The following is a 17,796-nucleotide window of genomic DNA, read 5'->3' as shown; positions in this document are numbered from 1 at the left end:
AAGGTGTTCATTTTGTGGATAGAGTCTTGTGGAGATGCCGGCTAAGCTCACATGGGAAGTACAAGTGCCAGAGTTCCTTTCCGGGGCACTATCAAGAGATAAAATTCGTAGCATGCGGGTAAAGCTTCCTCCTAAGCTATGCATTCGCAGTCAGCTTCAAGGTGTTGTTTTTGTGGTTACACTATGGTGTAGAGTCCGGCTAAGCTCACTTGGGAAGTACAAGTGCCAGAGTTCCTTTCCCGGGCACCATCAAGAGATCAAATTTGTAGCATGCGGGTACTGCTTTCCTTCTCAGCTGTGCATTCGCAGCCAGCTTGAAGGTGTTCATTTTGTGGGTAGTGTCTCGTGAAGATGCCGGCTAAGCTCACTTGGGAAGTACAAGTGCCAGAGTTCCTTTCCGGGGCACCATCAAGAGATCAACTTCGTAGCATGCGGGTACTGCTTTCCTCCTAAGGTGTGCATTCGCAGACAGCCTGAAGGTGTTAATTTTGTGGATAGCGTCTCGTGGATATGCCGGCTAAGCTCACTTGGGAAGTACAAGTGCCAGAGTTACTTTCCGGGGCACCATCAAGAGATCAAATTCGTAGCATGCCGGTAAAGGTTTCCTCCTACGCTGTGCATTCGCAGCCAGGTTCACGGTGTTCTATTGTGGTTGGACACTCGTGGAGATGCCGGCTAAGCTCACTTGAGAAGTACAAGTGCCAGAGTTCCTTTCCGGGCACCATGAAGAGATCAAATTCGTAGCATGCGGGTACTGCTTTCCTCCTAAGCTGTGCATTCGCAGCCAGCCTGAAGGTGTTCATTTTGTGGATACAGTCTCTTGGGGATGCCGGCTAAGCTCACTTGGGAAGTACAAGTGCCAGAGATCCTTTCCGGGGCACCATCAAGATATCAAATTCGTAGCATGCGGGTACTGCTTTCCCCCTAAGCTGTGCATTCGCAGCCAGCTTGAAGGTGTTCATTTTGTGGATAGAGTCTCGTGAAGATGCCGGCTAAGCTCACTTGGGAAGTACAAGTGCCAGAGTTCCTTTCCGGGGCACCATCAAGAGATCAAATTCGTAGCATGCCGGTAAAGGTTTCCTCCTACGCTGTGCATTCACAGCCAGGTTCACGGTGTTCCTTTTGTGGTTGGACACTCGTGGAGATGCCGGCTAAGCTCACTTGAGAAGTACAAGTGCCAGAGTTCCTTTCCGGGACACCATGAAGAGATCATATTCGTAGCATGCGGGTACTGCTTTCCTCCTAAGCTGTGCATTCACAGTCAGCCTGAAGGTGTTCATTCTGTGGATACAGGCTCTTGGGGTTGCCGGCTAAGCTCACTTGGGAAGTACAAGTGCCAGAGATCCTTTCCGGGGCACCATCAAGATATCAAATTCGTAGCATGCGGGTACTGCTTTCCTGCTAAGCTGTGCATTCGCAGCCAGCTTGAAGGTGTTCATTTTGTGGATAGAGTCTCGTAAAGATGCCGGCTAAGCTCACTTGGGGAGTACAAGTGCCAGAGTTCCTTTCCGGGGCACCATCAAGTGATCAAATTCGTAGCATGCGGGTAAAGCTTTCCTCCTAATCTGTTCATTCGCAGCCAGCTTCAAATTGTTGTTTTGTGGTTACACTCTGGTGGAGAGTCCGGCTAAGCTCACTTGAGAATTCCAAGTGCCAGAATTCCTTTCCGGGGCACAATGAAGAGATCAAATTCGTAGCATGCGGGTAAAGCTTTCCTCCTAAGCTGTGCATTCGCAGCCAGCTTCAAGTTGTTGTTTTGTGGTTACACTCTAGTGTAGAGTCTGGCTAAGCTCACTTGGGAAGTACAAGTGCCAGAGTTCCTTTCCCGGGCACCATGAAGAGATCATATTCGTAGCATGCGGGTACTGCTTTCCTCCTAAGCTGTGCATTCCCAGCCAGCCTGAAGGTGTTCATTTTGTGGATAGAGTCTCGTAGAGATGCTGGCTAAGCTCCCTTGGGAAGTCCAAATGCCATGGTTCCTTTCCGGGGCACCATGAAGAGATCAAATTCGTAGCATGCGGGTACTGCTTTCCTCGAAAGCTGTGCATTCACAGCCACCCTGAAGTTGTTCATTTTGTGGATCGAGTCTCTTGGGGTTGCCGGCTAAGCTCACTTGGGAAGTACAAGTGGCAGAGTTCCTTTCCCGGGCACCATCAAGATATCAAATTCGTAGCATGAGGGTACTGCTTTCCTGCTAAGCTGTGCATTCGCAGCCAGCTTGAAGGTGTTCATTTTGTGGATAGAGTCTCGTGAAGATGCCGGCTAAGCTCACTTGGGAATTACAAGTGCCAGAGTTCCTTTCCGGGGCACCATCAAGTGATCAAATTCGTAGCATGCGGGTAAAGCTTTCCTCCTAAGCTGTTCATTCGCAGCCAGCTTCAAGTTGTTGTTTTGTGGTTACACTCTAGTGTAGAGTCTGGCTAAGCTCACTTGGGATGTACAAGTGCCAGAGTTCCTTTCCCGGGCACCATGAAGAGATCATATTCGTAGCATGCGGGTACTGCTTTCCTCCTAAGCTGTGCATTCGCAGCCAGCCTGAAGGTGTTCATTTTGTGGATAGAGTCTCGTAGAGATGCCGGCTAAGCTCACTTGGGAAGTCCAAGTGCCAGGGTTCCTTTCCGGGGCACCATGAAGAGATCAAATTCGTAGCATGCGGGTACTGCTTTCCTCGAAAGCTGTGCATTCGCAGCCACCCTGAAGGTGTTCATTTTGTGGATAGTCTCTTGGGGTTGCCGGCTAAGCTCACTTGGGAAGTACAAGTGCCAGAGTTCCTTTCCCGGGCACCATCAAGAGATCAAATTCGTAGCATGCGGGTACTGCTTTCCTCCTAAGCTGTGCATTCGCAGCCAGCTTGAAGGTGTTCATTTTGTGGATAGAGTCTCGTGAAGATGCCGGCTAAGCTCACTTGGGAAGTACAAGTGCCAGAGTTCCTTTCCGGGGCACCATCAAGAGGTCAAATTCATACCATGCGGGTAAAACTTTCCTCCTAAGCTGTGCATTCGCAGCCAGCTTCAAGGTGTTGCTTTTGTGGTTATACTCTCGTGGAGATGCCGACAAAGCTCACTTGAGATGTACAAGTGCCAGAATTCCTTTCCGGGGCACCATCAAGAGATCAAATTCGTAGCATGTAGGTAAAGGTTTCCTCCTACGCTGTGCATTCACAGCCAGGTTCACGGTGTTCCTTTTGTGGTTGGACACTCGTGGAGATGCCGGCTAAGCTCACTTGAGAAGTACAAGTGCCAGAGTTCCTTTCCGGGGCACCATGAAGAGATCATATTCGTAGCATGCGGGTACTGCTTTCCTCCTAAGCTGTGCATTCGCAGTCAGCCTGAAGGTGTTCATTCTGTGGATACAGGCACTTGGGGTTGCCGGCTAAGCTCACTTGGGAAGTACAAGTGCCAGAGATCCTTTCTGGGGCACCATCAAGATATCAAATTCGTAGCATGCGGGTACTGCTTTCCTGCTAAGCTGTGCATTCGCAGCCAGTTTGAAGGTGTTCATTTTGTGGATAGAGTCTCGTGAAGATGCCAGCTAAGCTCACTTGGGAAGTACAAGTGCCAGAGTTCCTTTCCGGGGAACCATCAAGTGATCAAATTCGTAGCATGCGGGTAAAGCTTTCCTCCTAAGCTGTTCATTCGCAGCCAGCTTCAAATTGTTGTTTTGTGGTTACACTCTGGTGGAGAGTCCGGCTAAGCTCACTTGGGAGGTACAAGTGCCAGAGTTCCTTTCCCGGGCACCATGAAGAGATCATATTCGTAGCATGCGGGTACTGCTTTCCTCCTAAGCTGTGCATTCCCAGCCAGCCTGAAGGTGTTCATTTTGTGGATAGAGTCTCGTAGAGATGCCGGCTAAGCTCACTTGGGAAGTCCAAGTGCCAGGGTTCCTTTCTGGGGCACCATGAAGAGATCAAATTCGTAGCATGCGGGTACTGCTTTCCTCGAAAGCTGTGCATTCGCAGCCACCCTGAAGGTGTTCATTTTGTGGATAGTCTCTTGGGGTTGCCAGCTAAGCTCACTTGGGAAGTACAAGTGCCAGAGTTCCTTTCCCGGGCACCATCAAGAGATCAAATTCGTAGCATGCGGGTACTGCTTTCCTCCTAAGCTGTGCATTCACAGCCAGCTTGAAGGTGTTCATTTTGTGGATAGAGTCTCGTGAAGATGCCGGCTAAGCTCACTTGGGAAGTACAAGTGCCAGAGTTCCTTTCCGGGGCACCATCAAGAGGTCAAATTCATACCATGCGGGTAAAACTTTCCTCCTAAGCTGTGCATTCGCAGCCAGCTTCAAGGTGTTGCTTTTGTGGTTATACTCTCGTGGATATGCCGACAAAGCTCACTTGAGAAGTACAAGTGCCAGAATTCCTTTCCGGGGCACCATCAAGAGATCAAATTCGTAGCATGTAGGTAAAGGTTTCCTCCTACGCTGTGCATTCACAGCCAGGTTCACGGTGTTCCTTTTGTGGTTGGACACTCGTGGAGATGCCGGCTAAGCTCACTTGAGAAGTACAAGTGCCAGAGTTCCTTTCCGGGGCACCATGAAGAGATCATATTCGTAGCATGCGGGTACTGCTTTCCTCCTAAGCTGTGCATTCGCAGTCAGCCTGAAGGTGTTCATTCTGTGGATACAGGCACTTGGGGTTGCCGGCTAAGCTCACTTGGGAAGTACAAGTGCCAGAGATCCTTTCCGGGGCACCATCAAGATATCAAATTCGTAGCATGCGGGTCCTGCTTTCCTGCTAAGCTGTGCATTCGCAGCCAGCTTGAAGGTGTTCATTTTGTGGATAGAGTCTCGTGAAGATGCCGGCTAAGCTCACTTGGGAAGTACAAGTGCCAGAGTTCCTTTCCGGGGCACCATCAAGTGATCAAATTCGTAGCATGCGGGTAAAGCTTTCCTCCTAAGCTGTTCATTCGCAGCCAGCTTCAAATTGTTGTTTTGTGGTTACACTCTGGTGGAGAGTCCGGCTAAGCTCACTTGAGAATTCCAAGTGCCAGAATTCCTTTCCGGGGCACAATGAAGAGATCAAATTCGTAGCATGCGGGTAAAGCTTTCCTCCTAAGCTGTGCATTCGCAGCCAGCTTCAAGTTGTTGTTTTGTGGTTACACTCTAGTGTAGAGTCCGGCTAAGCTCACTTGGGAAGTACAAGTGTCAGAGTTCCTTTCCCGGGCACCATGAAGAGATCATATTCGTAGCATGCGGGTACTGCTTTCCTCCTAAGCTGTGCATTCCCAGCCAGCCTGAAGGTGTTCATTTTGTGGATAGAGTCTCGTAGAGATGCCGGCTAAGTTCACTTGGGAAGTCCAAGTGCCAGGGTTCCTTTCCGGGGCACCATGAAGCGATCAAATTCGTAGCATGCGGGTACTGCTTTCCTCGAAAGCTGTGCATTCGCAGCCACCCTGAAGGTGTTCATTTTGTGGATCGAGTCTCTTGGGGTTGCCGGCTAACCTCAGTTGGGAAGTACAAGTGCCAGAGTTCCTTTCCCGGGCACCATCAAGAGATCAAATTTGTAGCATGCGGGTACTGCTTTCCTCCTCAGCTGTGCATTCGCAGCCAGCTTGAAGGTGTTCATTTTGTGGATAGAGTCTCGTGAAGATGCCGGCTAAGCTCACTTGGGAAGTACAAGTGCCAGAGTTCCTTTCCGGGGCACCATCAAGTGATCAAATTCGTAGCATGCGGGTAAAGCTTTCCTCCTAAGCTGTTCATTCGCAGCCAGCTTCAAGTTGTTGTTTTGTGGTTACACTCTGGTGGAGAGTCCGGCTAAGCTCACTTGAGAAGTCCAAGTGCCAGAATTCCTTTCCGGGGCACAATGAAGAGATCAAATTCGTAGCATGCGGGTAAAGCTTTCCTCCTAAGCTGTGCATTCGCAGCCAGCTTCAAGGTGTTCCATTTGTGGATAGACTCTCGGGCAGATGCTCGCGAAGCTCACTTCGGAAGTACAAGTGCCAGAGTTCCTTTCCGGGGCACCATCAAGAGGTCAAATTCGTAGCATGCGGGTAAAACATTCCTCCTAAGCTGTGCATTCACAGCCAGGTTCAAGGTGCTGCTCTTGTGGTTTAGACTCTCGGGGAGATGCCGGCTAAGCTCACTTGGGAAGTACAAGTGCCAGAGTTCATTTCCGGGGCACCATCAAGGATCAAAATCGTAGCATGCGGGTACCACTTTCCTCCTAAGCTCTGCATTCGCAGGCAGCTTGAAGGTGTTCATTTTGTGGAGTGAGTCTCGTGGAGATGCCGGCTAAGCTCACTTGAGAAGTATAAGTGCCAGAGTTCCTTTCCGTGGCACCATCAAGAGATCACAGCATGCGGGTAAAGGTTTCCTCCTACGCTGTGCATTCGCAGCCAGGTTCAAGGTGTTACTTTTGTGGTTAGACTCTCGTGGAGATGCCGGCTCACCTCACTTGAGAAGTACAAGTGCCAGAATTCCTTTCCGCGTCACCATGAAGAGATCAAATTCGTAGCATGCGGGTACTGCTTTCCTCCTAAGCAGTGCATTCGCAGCCAGCCAGAAGGTGTTCATTTTGTGGATAGTTTCTCGTGGAGATGCCGGCTAAGCTCACTTGGGAAGTACAAGTGCCAGAGTTCCTTTCCGGGGTACCATGAAGTGATCAAATTCGTAGCATGCGGGTACTGCTTTCCTCCTCAGCTGTGCATTCGCAGCCAGCCTGAAGGTTTTCATTTTGTGGATAGAGTCTCTTGGGATTGCCGGCTAAGCTCACTTGGGAAGTACAAGTGCCAGAGTTCCTTTCCGGGGCACCATCAAGATATAAAATTCGTAGCATGCGGGTACTGCTTTCCTCCTAAGCTGTGCATTCGCATCCAGCTTGAAGGTGTTCATTTTGTGGATAGCGTCTTGTGGATATGCCGGCAAAGCTCACTTGGGAAGTAAAAGTGCCCGAGTTCCTTTCCGGGGCACGATCAAGTGATCAAATTCGTAGCATGCGGGTAAAGATTTCCTCCTAAGCTGTTCATTCGCAGCCAGCTTCAAGTTATTCTTTTGTGGTTACACTCTGGTGGAGAGTCCGGCTAATCTCACTTGAGAAGTCCAAGTGCCAGAGTTCCTTTCCGGGGCACCATGAAGACATCAAATTCGTAGCATGCGGGTACCGCTTTCCTCCTAAGCTATGCATTCGCAGCCAGCCTGAAGGTGTTCATTTTGTGGATAGAGTCTTGTGGAGATGCCGGCTAAGCTCACATGGGAAGTACAAGTGCCAGAGTTCCTTTCCGGGGCACTATCAAGAGATAAAATTCGTAGCATGCGGGTAAAGCTTCCTCCTAAGCTATGCATTTGCAGCCAGCTTCAAGGTGTTGTTTTTGTGGTTACACTATGGTGTAGAGTCCGGCTAAGCTCACTTGGGAAGTACAAGTGCCAGAGTTCCTTTCCCGGGCACCATCAAGGGATCAAATTTGTAGCATGCGGGTACTGCTTTCCTTCTCAGCTGTGCATTCGCAGCCAGCTTGAAGGTGTTCATTTTGTGGGTAGCGTCTCGTGAAGATGCCGGCTAAGCTCACTTGGGAAGTACAAGTGCCAGAATTCCTTTCCGGGGCACCATCAAGAGATCAACTTCGTAGCATGCGGGTACTGCTTTCCTCCTAAGGTGTGCATTCGCAGACAGCCTGAAGGTGTTAATTTTGTGGATAGCGTCTCGTGGATATGCCGGCTAAGCTCACTTGGGAAGTACAAGTGCCAGAGTTCCTTTCCGGGTCACCATCAAGAGATCAAATTCGTAGCATGCCGGTAAAGGTTTCCTCCTACGCTGTGCATTCACAGCCACGTTCACGGTGTTCCTTTTGTGGTTGGACACTCGTGGAGATGCCGGCTAAGCTCACTTGAGAAGTACAAGTGCCAGAGTTCCTTTCCGGGGCAGCATGAAGAGATCAAATTCGTAGCATGCGGGTACTGCTTTCCGCCTAAGCTGTGCATTCGCAGCCAGCCTGATGGTGTTCATTTTGTGGATACAGTCTCTTGGGGTTGCCGGCTAAGCTCACTTGGGATGTACAAGTGCCAGAGATCCTTTCCGGGGCACCATCAAGATATCAAATTCGTAGCATGCGGGTACTGCTTTCCCCCTAAGCTGTGCATTCGCAGCCAGCTTGAAGGTGTTCATTTTGTGGATAGAGTCTCGTGAAGATGCCGGCTAAGCTCACTAGGGAAGTACAAGTGCCAGAGTTCCTTTCCGGGGCACCATGAAGAGATCAAATTCGTAGCATGCGGGTAAAGCTTTCCTCCTAAGCTGTGCATTCGCAGCCAGCTTCAAGTTGTTGTTTTGTGGTTACACTCTGTTGTAGAGTCCGGCTAAGCTCACTTGGGAAGTACAAGTGCCAGAGTTCCTTTCCCGGCCACCATGAAGAGATAAAATTCGTAGCATGCGGGTACTGCTTTCTTCCTAAGCTGTGCATTCGCAGCCAGCCTCAAGGTGTTCATTTTGTGGATAGAGTTTTGTGGACATGCCGGCTAAGGTCACTTCGGAAGTACAAGTGCCAGAGTTCCTTTCCGGGGCACCATGAAGAGATCAAATTCGTAGCATGCGGGTACTGCTTTCCTCGAAAGCTGTGCATTCGCAGCCACCCTGAAGGTGTTCATTTTGTGGATCGAGTCTCTTGGGGTTGCCGCCTAACCTCAGTTGGGAAGTACAAGTGCCAGAGTTCCTTTCCCGGGCACAGTCAAGAGATCAAATTCATAGCATGCGGGTACTGCTTTCCTCCTAAGCTGTGCATTCGCAGCCAGCTTTAAGGTGTTCATTTTGTGGATAGAGTGTCGTGAAGATGCCGGCTAAGCTCACTTGGGAAGTACAGGTGCCAGAGTTCCTTTCCGGGGCACCATCAAGTGATCAAATTCGTAGTATGCGGGGAAAGCTTTCCTCCTAAGCTCTGCATTCGCAGGCAGCTTCAAGTTGTTGTTTTGTGGTTACACTCTGGTGGAGAGTCCGGCTAATCTCACTTGAGAAGTCCAAGTGCCAGAGTTCCTTTCCGGGGCACCATGAAGAGATCAAATTCGTAGCATGCGGGTACCGCTTTCCTCCTCAGCTGTGCATTCGCAGGCAGCTTGAAGGTGTTCATTTTGTGGATAGAGTCTCATGGAGATGCCGGCTAAGCTCACTTGAGAAGTACAAGTGCCAGAGTTCATTTCCGCGGCATCATCAAGAGATCAAATTCGTAGCATGCGGGTAAAGATTTCCTCCTAAGCTGTGCATTCGCAGCCAGCTTCACGGTGTTCCATTTGTGGATAGACTCTCGGGCAGATGCTCGCGAAGCTCACTTCGGAAGTACAAGTGCCAGAGTTCCTTTCCGGGGCACCATCAAGAGGTCAAATTCGTAGCATGCGGGTAAAACTTTCCTCCTAAGCTGTGCATTCACAGCCAGGTTCAAGGTGTTGCTTTTGTGGTTTAGACTCTCGGGGAGATGCCGTCTAAGCTCACTTGGGAAGTACAAGTGCCCGAGTTCCTTTCCGGGACACGATCAAGTGATCAAATTCGTAGCATGCGGGTAAAGATTTCCTCCTAAGCTGTTCATTCGCAGCCAGCTTCACGTTGTTCTTTTGTGGTTACACTCTGGTGGAGAGTCCGGCTAATCTCACTTGAGAAGTCCAAGTGCCAGAGTTCCTTTCCGGGGCACCATGAAGACATCAAATTCGTAGCATGCAGGTACCGCTTTCCTCCTAAGCTATGCATTCGCAGCCAGCCTGAAGGTGTTCATTTTGTGGATAGAGTCTTGTGGAGATGCCGGCTAAGCTCACATGGGAAGTACAAGTGCCAGAGTTCCTTTCCGGGGCACTATCAAGAGATAAAATTCGTAGCATGCGGGTAAAGCTTCCTCCTAAGCTATGCATTCGCAGACAGCTTCAAGGTGTTGTTTTTGTGGTTACACTATGGTGTAGAGTCCGGCTAAGCTCACTTGGGAAGTACAAGGGCCAGAGTTCCTTTCAGGGGCACCATCAAGAGATCAAATTTGTAGCATGCGGGTACTGCTTTCCGCCTAAGCTGTGCATTCGCAGCCAGCCTGAAGGTGTTCATTTTGTGGATACAGTCTCTTGGGGTTGCCGGCTAAGCTCACTTGGGATGTACAAGTGCCAGAGATCCTTTCCGGGGCACCATCAAGATATCAAATTCGTAGCATGCGGGTACTGCTTTCCCCCTAAGCTGTGCATTCGCAGCCAGCTTGAAGGTGTTCATTTTGTGGATAGAGTCTCGTGAAGATGCCGGCTAAGCTCACTTGGGAAGTACAAGTGCCAGAGTTCCTTTCCGGGGCACCATGAAGAGATCAAATTCGTAGCATGCGGGTAAAGCTTTCCTCCTAAGCTGTGCATTCGCAGCCAGCTTCAAGTTGTTGTTTTGTGGTTACACTCTGGTGTAGAGTTCGGCTAAGCTCACTTGGGAAGTACAAGTTCCAGAGTTCCTTTCCCGGGCACCATGAAGAGATCATATTCGTAGCATGCGGGTACTGCTTTCCTCCTAAGCTGTGCATTCCCAGCCAGCCTGAAGGTGTTCATTTTGTGGATAGAGTCTCGTAGAGATGCGGGCTAAGCTCACTTGGGAAGTCCACGTGCCAGGGTTCCTTTCCGGGGCACCATGAAGAGATCAAATTCGTAGCATGCGGGTACTGCTTTCCTCGAAAGCTGTGCATTCGCAGCCACCCTGAAGGTGTTCATTTTGTGGATCGAGTCTCTTGGGGTTGCCGGCTTAGCTCACTTGGGAAGTACACGTGCCAGAGTTCCTTTCCCGGGCACCATCAAGAGATCAAATTCGTAGCATGCGGGTACTGCTTTCCTCTTCAGCTGTGCATTCGCAGCCAGCTTGAAGGTGTTCATTTTGTGGATAGAGTCTCGTGAAGATGCCGGCTAAGCTCACTTGGGAAGTACAAGTGCCAGAGTTCCTTTCCAGGGCACCATCAAGAGGTCAAATTCATAGCATGCGGGTAAAACTTTCCTCCTAAGCTGTGCATTCGCAGCCAGCTTCAAGTTGTTGTTTTGTGGTTACACTCTCGTGGAGATGCCGACTAAGCTCACTTGAGAAGTACAAGTGCCAGAATTCCTTTCCTGGGCACCATCAAGAGATCAAATTCGTAGCATGCAGGTAAAGGTTTCCTCCTATGCTGTGCATTCACAGCCAGGTTCACGGTGTTCCTTTTGTGGTTGGACACTCGTGGAGATGCCGGCTAAGCTCACTTGGGAAGTACAAGTGCCAGAGTTCCTTTCCGGGGCACCATGAAGAGATCATATTCGTAGCATGCGGGTACTGCTTTCCTCCTAAGCTGTGCATTCGCAGCCAGCCTGAAGGTGTTCATTCTGTGGATACAGTCTCTTGGGGTTGCCGGCTAAGCTCACTTTGGAAGTACAAGTGCCAGAGATCCTTTCCGGGGCACCATAAAGTTATCAAATTCGTAGCATGCGCGTACTGCTTTCCTGTTAAGCTGTGCATTCGCAGCCAGCTTGAAAGTGTTCATTTTGTGGATAGAGTCTCGTGAAAATGCCGGCTAAGCTCACTTGGGAAGTACAAGTGCCAGATTTCCTTTCCGGGGTACCATCAAGTGATCAAATTCCTAGCATGCGGGTAAAGCTTTCCTCCTAAGCTGTTCATTCGCAGCCAGCTTCAAGTTGTTGTTTTGTGGTTACACTCTAGTGTAGAGTCCGGCTAAGCTCACTTGGGAAGTACAAGTGCCAGAGATCCTTTCCGGGGCACCATCAAGAGATCAACTTCGTAGCATGCGGGTACTGCTTTCCTCCTAAGCTGTGCATTCGCAGACAGCCTGAAGGTGTTAATTTTGTGGATAGCGTCTCGTGGATATGCCGGCTAATCTCACTTGGGAAGTACAAGTGCCAGAGTTCCTTTCCGGGGCACCATCAAGAGGTCAAATTCGTAGCATGCGGGTAAATCTTTCCACCTAAGCTGTGCATTCACAGCCAGGTTCAAGGTGCTGCTTTTGTGGTTTAGACTCTCGGGGAGATTCCGGCTAAGCTCACTTGAGAAGTACAAGTGCCAGAGTTCATTTCCGGGGCACCATGAAGAGATCAAATTCGTAGCATGCGGGTACCGCTTTCCTCCTAAGCTCTGCATTCGCAGGCAGCTTGAAGGTGTTCATTTTGTGGAGAGAGTCTCGTGGAGATGCCGGCTAAGCTCACTTGGGAAGTACAAGTGCCAGAGATCCTTTCTGGGGCACCATCAAGAGATCACAGCATGCGGGTAAAGGTTTCCTCCTACGCTGTGCATTCGCAGCCAGGTTCATGGTGTTACTTTTGTGGTTAGACTCTCGTGGAGATGCCGGCTAACCTCACTTGAGAAGTATAAGTGCCAGAATTCCTTTCCGCGTCACAATGAAGAGATCAAATTCGTAGCATGCGGGTACTGCTTTCCTCCTAAGTAGTGCATTCGCAGCTAGCCAGAAGGTGTTCATTTTGTGGATAGATTCTCGTGGAGATGCCGGCTAAGCTCACTTGGGAAGTACAAGTGCCAGAGTTCCTTTCCGGGGCACCATGAAGAGATCAAATTCGTAGCATGCGGGTAAAGCTTTCCTCCTAAGCTGTGCATTCGCAGCCAGCTTCAAGTTGTTGTTTTGTGGTTACACTCTGGTGTAGAGTCCGGCTAAGCTCACTTGGGAAGTACAAGTGCCAGAATTCCTTTCCGGGGCACCATCAAGAGATCAAAGTCGTAGCATGTAGGTAAAGGTTTCCTCCTACGCTGTGCATTCACAGCCAGGTTCACGGTGTTCCTTTTGTGGTTGGACACTCCTGGAGATGCCGGCTAAGCTCACTTGAGAAGTACAGGTGCCAGAGTTCCTTTCCGGGGCACCATCAAGAGATCAAATACGTAGCATGCGGGTACCGCTTTCCTCCTAAGCTCTGCATTCGCAGGCAGCTTGAAGGTGTTCATTTTGTGGAGAGAGTCTCGTGGAGATGCCGGCTAAGCTCACTTGGGAAGTACAAGTGCCAGAGATCCTTTCCGGGGCACCATCAAGAGATCACAGCATGCGGGTAAAGGTTTCCTCCTACGCTGTGCATTTGCAGCCAGGTTCATGGTGTTACTTTTGTGGTTAGACTCTCGTGGAGATGCCGGCTAAGCTCACTTGAGAAGTATAAGTGCCAGAATTCCTTTCCGCGTCACAATGAAGAGATCAAATTCGTAGCATGCGGGTACTGCTTTCCTCCTAAGTAGTGCATTCGCAGCCAGCCAGAAGGTGTTCATTTTGTGGATAGATTCTCATGGAGATGCCGGCTAAGCTCACTTGGGAAGTACAAGTGCCAGGGTTCCTTTCCGGGGCACCATCAAGAGGTCAAATTCATAGCATGCGGGTAAAACTTTCCTCCTAAGCTGTGCATTCGCAGCCAGCTTCAAGGTGTTGCTTTTGTGGTTATACTCTCGTGGAGATGCCGACTAAGCTCACTTGAGAAGTACAAGTGCCAGAATTCCTTTCCGGGGCACCATCAAGAGATCAAACTCGTAGCATGTAGGTAAAGGTTTCCTCCTACGCTGTGCATTCACAGCCAGGTTCACGGTGTTCATTTTGTGGTTGGACACTCGTGGAGATGCCGGCTAAGCTCACTTGAGAAGTACAAGTGCCAGAGTTCCTTTCCGGGGCACCATGAAGAGATCATATTCGTAGCATGCGGGTACTGCTTTCCTCCTAAGCTGTGCATTCGCAGTCAGCCTGAAGGTGTTCATTCTGTGGATACAGGCACTTGGGGTTGCCGGCTAAGCTCACTTGGGAAGTACAAGTGCCAGAGATCCTTTCCGGGGCACCATCAAGATCTCAAATTCGTAGCATGCGGGTACTGCTTTCCTGCTAAGCTGTGCATTCGCAGCCAGCTTGAAGGTGTTCATTTTGTGGATAGAGTCTCGTGAAGATGCCGGCTAAGCTCACTTGGGAAGTACAAGTGCCAGAGTTCCTTTCCGGGGCACCATCAAGTGATCAAATTCGTAGCATGCGGGTAAAGCTTTCCTCCTAAGCTGTTCATTCGCAGCCAGCTTCAAGTTGTTGTTTTGTGGTTACATTCTGGTGGAGAGTCCGGCTAAGCTCACTTGAGAAGTGCAAGTGCCAGAATTCCTTTCCGGGGCACAATGAAGAGATAAAATTCGTAGCATGCGGGTAAAGCTTTCCTCCTAAGCTGTGCATTCGCAGCCAGCTTCAAGTTGTTGTTTTGTGGTTACACTCTAGTGTAGAGTCCGGCTAAGCTCACTTGGGAAGTACAAGTGCCAGAGCTCCTTTCCCGGGCACCATGAAGAGATCATATTCATAGCATGCGGGTACTGCTTTCCTCCTAAGCTGTGCATTCGCAGCCAGCCTGAAGGTGTTCATTTTGTGGATAGAGTCTCGTAGAGATGCCGGCTAAGCTCACTTGGGATGTCCAAGTGCCAGGGTTCCTTTCCGGGGCACCATGAAGAGATCAAATTCGTAGCATGCGGGTACTGCTTTCCTCGAAAGCTGTGCATTCGCAGCCACCCTGAAGGTGTTCATTTTGTGGATAGTCTCTTGGGGTTGCCGGCTAAGCTCACTTGGGAAGTACAAGTGCCAGAGTTCCTTTCCCGGGCACCATCAAGAGATCAAATTCGTAGCATGCGGGTACTGCTTTCCTCCTAAGCTGTGCATTCGCAGCCAGCTTGAAGGTGTTCATTTTGTGGATAGAGTCTCGTGAAGATGCCGGCTAAGCTCACTTGGGAAGTACAAGTGCCAGAGTTCCGTTCCGGGGCACCATGAAGAGGTCAAATTCATAGCATGCGGGTAAAACTTTCCTCCTAAGCTGTGCATTTGCAGCCAGCTTCAAGGTGTTGCTTTTGTGGTTATACTCTCGTGGAGATGCCGACAAAGATCACTTGAGAAGTACAAGTGCCAGAATTCCTTTCCGTGGCACCATCAAGAGATCAAATTCGTAGCATGCAGGTAAAGGTTTCCTCCTACGCTGTGCATTCACAGCCAGGTTCACGGTGTTCCTTTTGTGGTTGGACACTCGTGGAGATGCCGGCTAAGCTCACTTGAGAAGTACAAGTGCCAGAGTTCCTTTCCGGGACACCATGAAGAGATCATATTCGTAGCATGCGGGTACTGCTTTCCTCCTAAGCTGTGCATTCACAGTCAGCCTGAAGGTGTTCATTCTGTGGATACAGGCTCTTGGGGTTGCCGGCTAAGCTCACTTGGGAAGTACAAGTGCCAGAGATCCTTTCCGGGGCACCATCAAGATATCAAATTCGTAGCATGCGGGTAAAGCTTTCCTGCTAAGCTGTGCATTCGCAGCCAGCTTGAAGGTGTTCATTTTGTGGATAGAGTCTCGTGAAGATGCCGGCTAAGCTCACTTGGGAAGTACAAGTGCCAGAGTTCCTTTCCGGGGCACCATCAAGTGATCAAATTCGTAGCATGCGGGTAAAGCTTTCCTCCTAAGCTGTTCATTCGCAGCCAGCTTCAAATTGTTGTTTTGTGGTTACACTCTGGTGGAGAGTCCGGCTAAGCTCACTTGAGAATTCCAAGTGCCAGAATTCCTTTCCGGGGCACAATGAAGACATCAAATTCGTAGCATGCGGGTAAAGCTTTCCTCCTAAGCTGTGCATTCGCAGCCAGCTTCAAGTTGTTGTTTTGTGGTTACACTCTAGTGTAGAGTCCGGCTAAGCTCACTTGGGAAGTACAAGTGCCAGAGTTCCTTTCCCGGGCACCATGAAGAGATCATATTCGTAGCATGCGGGTACTGCTTTCCTCCTAAGCTGTGCATTCCCAGCCAGCCTGAAGGTGTTCATTTTGTGGATAGAGTCTCGTAGAGATGCCGGCTAAGCTCACTTGGGAAGTCCAAGTGCCAGGGTTCCTTTCCGGGGCACCATGAAGAGATCAAATTCGTAGCATGCGGGTACTGCTTTCCTCGAAAGCTGTGCATTCGCAGCCACCCTGAAGGTGTTCATTTTGTGGATCGAGTCTCTTGGGGTTGCCGCCTAACCTCACTTGGGAAGTACAAGTGCCAGAGTTCCTTTCCCGGGCACCATCAAGAGATCAAATTCGTAGCATGCGGATACTGCTTTCCTCCTCAGCTGTGCATTCGCAGCCAGCTTGAAGGTGTTCATTTTGTGGATAGAGTCTCGTGAAGATGCCGGCTAAGCTCACTTGGGAAGTACAAGTGCCAGAGTTCCTTTCCGGGGCACCATCAAGAAGTCAAATTCATAGCATGTGGGTAAAAGTTTCCTCCTAAGCTGTGCATTCGCAGCCAGCCTCAAGGTGTTGCTTTTGTGGTTATACTCTCGTGGAGATGCCGACGAAGCTCACTTGAGAAGTACAAGTGCCAGAATTCCTTTCCGGGGCACCATCAAGAGATCAAATTCGTAGCATGCAGGTAAAGGTTTCCTCCTACGCTGTGCATTCACAGCCAGGTTCACGGTGTTCCTTTTGTGGTTGGACACTCCTGGAGATTCCGGCTAGGCTCACTTGAGAAGTACAAGTGCCAGAGTTCCTTTGCGGGGCACCATGAAGAGATCATATTCATAGCATGTGGGTACTGCTTTCCTCCTAAGCTGTGCATTCGCAGTCAGGCTGAAGGTGTTCATTCTGTGGATACAGTCTCTTGGGGTTGCCGGCTAAGCTCACTTGGGAAGTACAAGTGCCAGAGATCCTTTCCGGGGCACCATCAAGATATCAAATTCGTAGCATGCGGGTACTGCTTTCCTGCTAAGCTGTGCATTCGCAGCCAGCTTGAAGGTGTTCATTTTGTGGATAGAGTCTCGTGAAGATGCCGGCTAAGCTCACTTGGGAAGTACAAGTGCCAGAGTTCCTTTCCGGGGCACCATCAAGCGATCCAATTCGTAGCATGCGGGTAAAGCTTTCCTCCTAAGCTGTTCATTCGCAGCCAGCTTCAAGTTGTTGTTTTGTGGTTACACTCTGGTGGAGAGTCCGGCTAAGCTCACTTGAGAATTCCAAGTGCCAGAATTCCTTTCCGGGGCACAATGAAGAGATCAAATTCGTAGCATGTGGGTAAAGCTTTCCTCCTAAGCTGTGCATTCGCAGCCAGCTTCAAGTTGTTGTTTTGTGGTTACACTCTAGTGTAGAGTCCGGCTAAGCTCACTTGGGAAGTACAAGTGCCAGAGTTCCTTTCCCGGGCACCATGAAGAGATCATATTCGTAGCATGCGGGTACTGCTTTCCTCCTAAGCTGTGCATTCCCAGCCAGCCTGAAGGTGTTCATTTTGTGGATAGAGTCTCGTAGAGATGCCGGCTAAGTTCACTTGGGAAGTCCAAGTGCCAGGGTTCCTTTCCGGGGCACCATGAAGCGATCAAATTCGTAGCATGCGGGTACTGGTTTCCTCGAAAGCTGTGCATTCGCAGCCACCCTGAAGGTGTTCATTTTGTGGATCGAGTCTCTTGGGGTTGCCGGCTAACCTCAGTTGGGAAGTACAAGTGCCAGAGTTCCTTTCCCGGGCACCATCAAGAGATCAAATTCGTAGCATGCGGGTACTGCTTTCCTCCTCAGCTGTGCATTCGCAGCCAGCTTGAAGGTGTTCATTTTGTGGATAGAGTCTCGTGAAGATGCCGGCTAAGCTCACTTGGGAAGTACAAGTGCCAGAGTTCCTTTCCGGGGCACCATCAAGTGATCAAATTCGTAGCATGCGGGTAAAGCTTTCCTCCTAAGCTGTTCATTCGCAGCCAGCTTCAAGTTGTTGTTTTGTGGTTACACTCTGGTGGAGAGTCCGGCTAAGCTCACTTGAGAAGTCCAAGTGCCAGAATTCCTTTCCGGGGCACAATGAAGAGATCAAATTCGTAGCATGCGGGTAAAGCTTTCCTCCTAAGCTGTGCATTCGCAGCCAGCTTCAAGGTGTTCCATTTGTGGATAGACTCTCGGGCAGATG

This window comes from Kogia breviceps, chromosome 9 (assembly GCF_026419965.1).
Source record: "Kogia breviceps isolate mKogBre1 chromosome 9, mKogBre1 haplotype 1, whole genome shotgun sequence".
Taxonomy (NCBI): domain Eukaryota; kingdom Metazoa; phylum Chordata; class Mammalia; order Artiodactyla; family Physeteridae; genus Kogia; species Kogia breviceps.
The sequence above is the reverse complement of the archived record's forward strand: the minus strand, read 5'-3'. Positions refer to the sequence as shown.